Genomic DNA, 8,167 nt, shown 5'->3' with positions numbered 1-8,167 from the left:
TATTAAAAGCTGTGCAATGATTGCAGCAGGATGTTACATGACATGGCTGCTCTCAATCCCTGCAATGGAAACACTTTGCCACCAATCCCTCAAGCCAAAGCCAACCTAATTCCAACATTTACCCTGCCTCTTCCAGTTATACTACCATCCAATCATGATCATTTTCCCTCCCACGTAACCACCCACTGGCCATCTTCCATGAATTCTTTACCTTCTATTGGCCTCACCACACTTCCTCACACACCAACCTTTCAGCAGAGGAAAGAATAGCCATACACAACCTTAAATTAAATTCTGACCTAACCATCTCAGCTGCAGACAAAAGTCCCGCCTCTGTTGTTGTGAATTGGAGTGACTACCTGATGGAAGGCCTCTGCCAATTACTGACTACTCCACCTATAAACTCTGCTAGAGGTACATCATCCCCAGAAGTCCAACACAACCTCCAATCCCTGCTTAAGGCCTTCCTAGATCATCTTCTCTGAATCCATTACCCTGCTCACCCCCAATACATCCTGCACACCCTCCTTGTATATGCACCCCAAAATCTACAAGCCAACAATGCTTGATACTCCATTGTGGGTGATGGTTGTGCTCCCACTCAAAGAATTTTGGCTCTCATTACCAACACCTCCAACCCCCACCCCCAGTCCTCCTAGCATGCCCCCCCCCCCCCCTCCTCCCAAGAACCAGCCACAAAAAGAGTGCCCCCTTCTTCACTCACTACTGCCCCAGCATGGAACATCTGAATCATATCTGTCGCCAGAGCTTTGATTACCCATCATAATACCCTGAAATGGACGTCCTACTCGAGATACTTTCCAACCCTCCTAAAGTGGTGTTCCGTTGCCCACACACTTCCACTTCCTAGTCCATCCCTACGCCACTCCCAACCCCATGCCACAATGAACATATCCCTGTGGAAGAGGTGCAAGACCTGCCAAATCCGTGTACCCAACTTTTCTTGTTCCAGTCCTGTTACAGGTTTATTCTACTGCATCAGGGGTCAGTCCACCTGTGAAACCACCCATGTCATATACAGTTGTGTGGCAATCATTGCATAGCTTTTTATATTTATATGACTACCAAACAACTGTCCAACAGGGTGAATGACCAGTGCCAAAATGTGTAAAGAACAAAGTAGACCAACCTGTGGCACAACATGCCGGCTGAACATAACATGCTTGATTTCAGTGGCTGAATCACACAACCTGAGCCATCTAGATCCTCCTGTCCACCACCAGCTTTCCTGAACTATGCAAATGAGTTATCCTCACCACACATTCTCCACTTCCATAGTTATCCCAGCCTCAATCTACAGTAACATACTGTTGTCACACCCTCCACCCAACAGCTTCCTTCACGACTTTTGTCCTATCACCTCCTCCACATTCTCGTCTCTCACACTCCTCATTTGCTGCCCTCTGCCAATGCAACTGCCCATTTTACCTGCTCCTCTCCTTTTGTTGCTCCATTTTCCCCACCTCCTTACCCTCACCCGTTGCCAGTCTAATTCCTGCTCACTCTGCCAGAGAGCGCTTCTCTCCCCCCACCCATACACTACCATGGCTGACCTTACCCCATCCCCTCCAGACTGCTGCTTCCATTCCATGTGACAATTACATTCTGGTCCAAGCTCCCAGAGTTGGTGGTCGTGTGTGAGACGAGCTTGCTTGTGTGAATGAGTGGTGTGTATTTCTCTTTCTTTTTCTTATGAAGCTCGTGGCCAAAAGCTTATGTGCAAGTGTCTTTTAATTGTGCCTGTCTGCCGCTTAACGAGTCATCTTTATGGTAAGTAGCAATCTATCTTTTATTACAGTGTTGATATTCCAACCTGGGGCAGCTATTATTCTTTATCACATATTGTGTGCATAGAGTAGGAATGTTATGGAGTGGAGCATTCAGATGCACAGAACAGAATTTTTGTCATTGATACACATTGCCTCCAGTGTCGTGATGCAATATGGCATAAGGTTTGACCTTAAGCACTCTACAGATTTTTAAAGTGTCTGCATGATTACTGCATATAGATCCCATTCAAAGTACTGTGGATTTTGCTCATTCATTTCATAGGCATCTTAACAATTTTCATTGGATATCTGGAAAGAACTTTATAAGTAAAGTTTTGAACAGATAAACGCAAAAGCATTTTTCTTATTTGTGGCAAGTGTCACAGCTCTGATATAATGCATATTATTGCTTTGTGTTTTTCCATTATTTCTTACTGACTTATCTTTTTGATTTTTCTCTCTGTAATAATGAAGCCCACGGTAATATTTTACATTTTGCCATAAATATTTGGTACATTTTACATATGAACATCAGCAATCAACATACATGAATAGCTACAGTAAAACTCTAGCAATATGTCTGTAGTATTCATAAAATAAAATGAAACAAAAAAGCATTAGTTCAAGGTTCCTTGTCTTACATTAAGATTGTTCATATCTGTCTTTAATTGCACCCACTGTCCACAACCAAGCACATGACCATGTCTTCATTAGCTGTCTGCACCAGGAGGGCACTCTTGGTGTGTGGTTGCTGATTGTGGTGGGACACTTAAAGACAAAAATGGACAGTTTTAAAATAAGATGAGGACCCATAGCCCAGCATATTTTTATTTTATTTGGGTTCATTCACAGCACTTTTTACAAGGTGAAGTGGTTGACATTACAGGTGATGTTTTTTTCCAATCCAGCAGATTCTTCCTTAGTATTTCAATGATATGGAAAGGACCAGATGGGAAAACTAGCATCAGGAGTGTATCAGCCCTCATGTGTTGCAAGTACATCATCGTGAAACATTGTTTCACAAGCTTATGAATATTCTACCAACTAATTTATAGCACATCCTATAAGAAACACTTTATCGTAATATTCCCTGGCCTACATAACACGACCTAGATCTGACAAGAAAAAAAAAGAAAAACACACACACAGAGGGGAGATGCTTGAGTCGCAGTTAGGCACAACAAAAAAACTCTCACAATTACAGCTTTCGGCCATTAAGGTTCAAAAATGGTTCAAATGGCTCTGAGCACTATGAGGTTGTCACCCCCCTAGAACTTACAAGTATTTAAACCTAACTAACCTAATGACATCACACACATCCATGCCCGAGGCAGCAACCGAACCTGCGACCGTAGCGGTTCCAGAATAGCGCCTAGAACCGCTCGGCCACCCCGGCTGGCGGCCGTTAAGGCCTTCATCAACCGTAGACACACACACACACACACACCCACGCACGCGCGCGAGTGCCGTCTCAGACAGAAAAAAATTGATGTCACATAATTAGTCAAGGGGTGTTGGCTTTGTTAATCCAACATTTTACTTGTGTGGTTTCATTGATCAGTCACTTTCTTTTCATTTTAATTCCAGACACAGTCTTCCCTCTACTCTTAAATTTTGCTTTTAACAGTTTGCATCAGCACCACTTCAATAATTCAGGCAGGCTGTGTGTGCGTAACCACATATTGTTTAAATGTTAGTACTTACTGCATTTCATATTCTTCCTCTTAGTGAGGGTCTATGAAATATTTGTTAACCGGCCTCCTGATAAAGCACCAGTGTGCACCATTTCTTCACATTGGTAAGTACATAATATTATTTTAACTTTCATTGTGTAACTCTGCTCAGTGTGCAAATAGAAGTTTACTTTTCATCATTACTCATGTGGTGGCACCTCTAATCAACCACTACTGCTTGCTGAATTCTCCTAAACAGAGCAGCACATCCTATAGCTGGAATACTTACAAACTAATAAGTAAAGTATCACTTTAAAAAATTTGAATTGCCTAAACGCTTCATGCGCACAATTGTACAACCAAGCCACATACAATGAGTTTTAAAGCCTTTGCATCAAAGTCTAAGGGTTGATAAATAATGCCATGGGATTCATAGAGACGTAAAATTTGTTGTCTCTTTCCGACTACACTAGATGTCGCTTAACACCCTGTATACAGGATCAAGCGAAATTCGCACATTCGGGCTTTGCAGCACAACTCCTCACATTCCAGCTATAAAAGAATGTCTCACAAAATTTCATCCGGCGAGTACTGGCAGAAAAAGGATATTAAAGAGTGGCAATCTAGCAACATTGTAACCACATTATGGTAACTACTTCTGTCAGCATATATTAGTTGCACTGTACTGTTAGTGCAGTGGATAGAGTTTTGGGTTAGCGTGCAGGAGGCCAATGGATTGATCTTGGGTTGAGGCAGATGTTTTTTATTTGGTAAATGTAGTCCAGGTGGTACGGTATCTGGCATCTTAATCATCAACAGCAACTCTACAAAACATTTGCACTTACATACTACAATCGTAGAAATGGAAGACTGGTCAGCTTTGAAAGAAGCCCTTCCCATGTCCCCCCCATCCCTGCAGCTCCGGGTATAAGAATAAGCCCGAGGTATTCCTGCCTGTCTTAAGAGGCGACTAAAAGGAGTCTCATGTGTTTCGGCCTTTATGTGATGGTCCCCTGTAGCGTTTGACCTCCATCCTTCAAAATTTTTCCAAAGAGCGAGCCAATTGAGGAAGAGTGCCTTACATGGTGCATCGTGTCCATTGTGCCTTGAGATTTGTAGCCCGCTTTCTTGTCACATTGCAGTCCTGCTCATCCTCCATCTCTTGCGTCAGGACACCTTCCTGGGTGCGTTTTACACCATGCACTATGCAGTGTCGCTTTCTGCGCTGATGATGACCATGGTCTTGTTTGCATCTGATATCCAGCACGGTAGCCAGTCCATTGTCGTGGGGCCGCCATGTACCCTGTTGGTTGTAGGCCCCTGACAACACAGGGATTGCTCTACTGATGCCTGCGCTGTTAACTCCCCACGTATGCCAAGGAGTAGATGCCTGTCACCCTGGGGCATCGGGACTCCTGGCAATGGCCATCCTGCCAGGTGGCCTTTGCTGCGGCTGGGTGGTGCCCCTGCGGAGGGCCCCTGGTTGGAGTGGGTGGCATTGGGGTGGATAACGCGCGATGAAGCGTACCACGTCGTCACTTGCTGGTGATCAAACACCAGCAGTCTCTAAGCATTCTAAGTCTCAGTACAATGCAAGGAAGTATGACCCTAAATCATTCCACTCCCTGGGAGGAACACCAGGCTAAGGATGGCAGTGAACCTTATTCACCCTGGTACCTCATATGTACGAAAACTGATGGGAACTCCTTTGTTTCAATGAAGCCACAGTTTTTTTGTAGAGCATTTAGAGGACAAGTTTGGGGAGGTGGAGGGCTTGTCCAAAATGTGCTCTGGGTCAATCTTGATAAAAACAGCTTCCTCTGTCCAGTCATGGGCTTTACACACTTGTAACAAGTTCGGGAATGTTTCTGTTACCATCACGCCACATAAAAGCTTAAATATGGTCCAGGGTCAACTGCAGAGAGTATCATTCACCTTGCTTGCCAGACTGCAGAATTTTACAGAAAGAGAGGAAACTCATGGAATACAAGACCCTGGACCAACTGACCTACACTGAGGCTAAGAGAAAATATGAGCACCTACATTCTGTGCGTATGACCTCCTCATATGCCGCCGCTACAAGTATCATTCACCTTGCTTGCCAGACTGCAGAATTTTACAGAAAGAGAGGAAACTCATGGAATACAAGACCCTGGACCAACTGACCTACACTGAGGCTAAGAGAAAATATGAGCACCTACATTCTGTGCGTATGACCTCCTCATATGCCGCCGCTACAAGAACAGTTGTGGCCCCATCAGTTCCGCGAATTCCAGTCGGCTCTCGGAATCAGAAGGCTACACCTGCTCCCTTGATGGTGTGGGGCAATTCCCCTCCTGTTGCTCCCACACCACCTATATCGGGAGCACTGTCCCCTCCCCCAACCATCGGGGACACCAGTCCCCACTTCCCAGCCGGAGAAGTGGCTTCTTCGGCTCCTTGCCAGGAAGGGATGCCTTGGGTCACTCCCTTCCCAGGTTTCTGCTAGTGGGAAAGATGACGCCCTCCAGTGGCAGACATGCCCAAAAGCAGATGGTCGTAGGGCTTCACGATCCTCCTCATTCCTGGAGACTGAATCAGTGAAGCCCTCTCAGCGAGAGAAACCCAAGGAAAAGTCCAAAAAGAAGACCCCTAAGGCTAAGGAAATTGCGGTGGCACCCACACCACCGCTACCTACAAGCTCTACGTCTGGGGATGAGGTGGAGATTCTGGCGTCTGCTGAGGGCCTAGATCTCGCCGGACCCTCAGACAAAATGGATATAGACTGCTCAGGCAAAAGGTTGGTGGCAGCAGGTGACCCTGAGGCGTAAACTGCCTCACTGAATGTTCCATGCCTTCCCAGTCTCATGAGGTCATCCTCCAGTGGAATTGTGGCAGTTTTTTCCACCATCTGGCTGACCTATGGCAACTGCTATGCTTTACACCTGCTTTCTGCATTGCCCTCGGAAACCTGGTTCCCGACAATGCAGACCCCTTCCTTCCACCGCTATAAGGGATATTACAGGAACTGTAGCGACTATAATCAAGTGTCAGGTGGAGTTTGCATTTATGTCCTAAACTCAATCTATAGTGAACCTGTGCCCCCTCTTAAAGCTATGGCTGTCGGAATAAGGACAACGCAGAAAATAACTGTCTGCAATGTATATCTTCCTCCAGATGGTGCAGTACCCCTTCATGTATTAGCTGCACTGATCAATCAACTCCCTAAACCTTTCCTCCTTTTGGGAGACTTTAATGCCTGTAATCCCTTGTGGGGTGGCACTGCGCTTACTGGCCAAGGCAGAGATGTTGAAACTTTACTGTCTCGGTTTGACCTCTGCCTCTTAAATACTGGGGCTGCCACACATTTCAGTGTGGCTCCTGGTAGCTACTCAGCCATTGATTTATCCATTTGCAGCCCAGGTCTTCTCCCACCTATCCACTGGAGAGCACGTGACGACCAGTTTGGTAGTGACCACTTCCCCATCTTCCTGTCACTGTCCCGGCGTCAGGCCCATGGACGCTTGCCCAGATGGGCTTTAAATAAGGCAGACTGGGAAACTTTCACCTCTGCAGTCACTGTTGACTCTCCCCCACACGGTAACATCGATGTGATGGTTGAGGAAGTGACTACAATAATTGTTTCTGCGGCGGAAAACGTGATCCCTCTCTCTTTAGTGTGCCCCCCAGCGAAAGGCGGTCCCATGGTAGTCGCTGAGGCAATTAAGTAGCGTCTGCAAACTCTACAGTGGCACCCTTTCCTGGAGCACCTCATAGCCTTTAAGTGGCTCTGTGCCCGTGTTCTCTAGCTTCTCAAAAGACGGAAGCAGGAGTGTTGGGAGAGATACGTCTTGACCATTGGATGCCATAAGTCAGTTTCCCAAGTCTGGACAAGTTCAGACGTCTTTTTGGGTACCAGACCCCAACAGGTGTCCCTGGCATTAACATCAATGGCGTGTTATCTATCGATGAAAATGTGACTGCTGAGCACTATGCTCGAGTCTCTGCGTTGGAGAACTCCCCAGTCTTTCACACCCTCAACCGGTGGATGGAAAGGAAAATCCTCTCATTTGCCACATGCCACAGTGAACCCTATAACGCCCCATTTACAGAGTGGGAGCTCCTCAGTGCCCTAGCACATTGCCCTGACACAGCTCCTGGGCCAGAATCGGATCCACGGTCAGATGATGAAACATCTCTCATCTGACTACAAGCGATATCTCCTTGTCTCTTCAACCGGATCTGGTGTGATGGCGCAATGGTGGGGCAGTATCATCATTCCGGTGCTTAAACTCACTAAAAACCTGCTTGACGTGGATAGCTGTCGGCCCATCAGCCTCGCCAACATTCTTTTTAAGCTGCTGGAACATACGGTGTGTCGGCTGTTGGGCTGGGTCCTGGAGACACGTGGCCTACTGGCTCCATGTCAGGGTGGCTTCTGCCAGGGTTGCTCTACCACTGATAATCTCGTGTCCCTCGAGTCTGCCATCCAAACAGCCTATTCCAAACGACAACACCTGGTTGCCGTCTTTTTTGATTTACGAAAAGCATATCACAACACCTGGCAACATCATATCCTTGCCACATTATATGAGTGGAGTTTCCAAGGCCTGCTCCCAATTTTTATGCAAAATTTCCTGTCGCTTTGTAGTTGCCGTGTCCAAGTTGGTGCTTCCCATAGTTCGCCCCATATCCAGGAGAATAGGGTCCCGCAAGGCTCCGTAT

Source organism: Schistocerca cancellata, chromosome 9, assembly GCF_023864275.1.
Source record: "Schistocerca cancellata isolate TAMUIC-IGC-003103 chromosome 9, iqSchCanc2.1, whole genome shotgun sequence".
NCBI lineage: Eukaryota > Metazoa > Arthropoda > Insecta > Orthoptera > Acrididae > Schistocerca > Schistocerca cancellata.
This window is presented reverse-complemented; position numbering follows the sequence as displayed.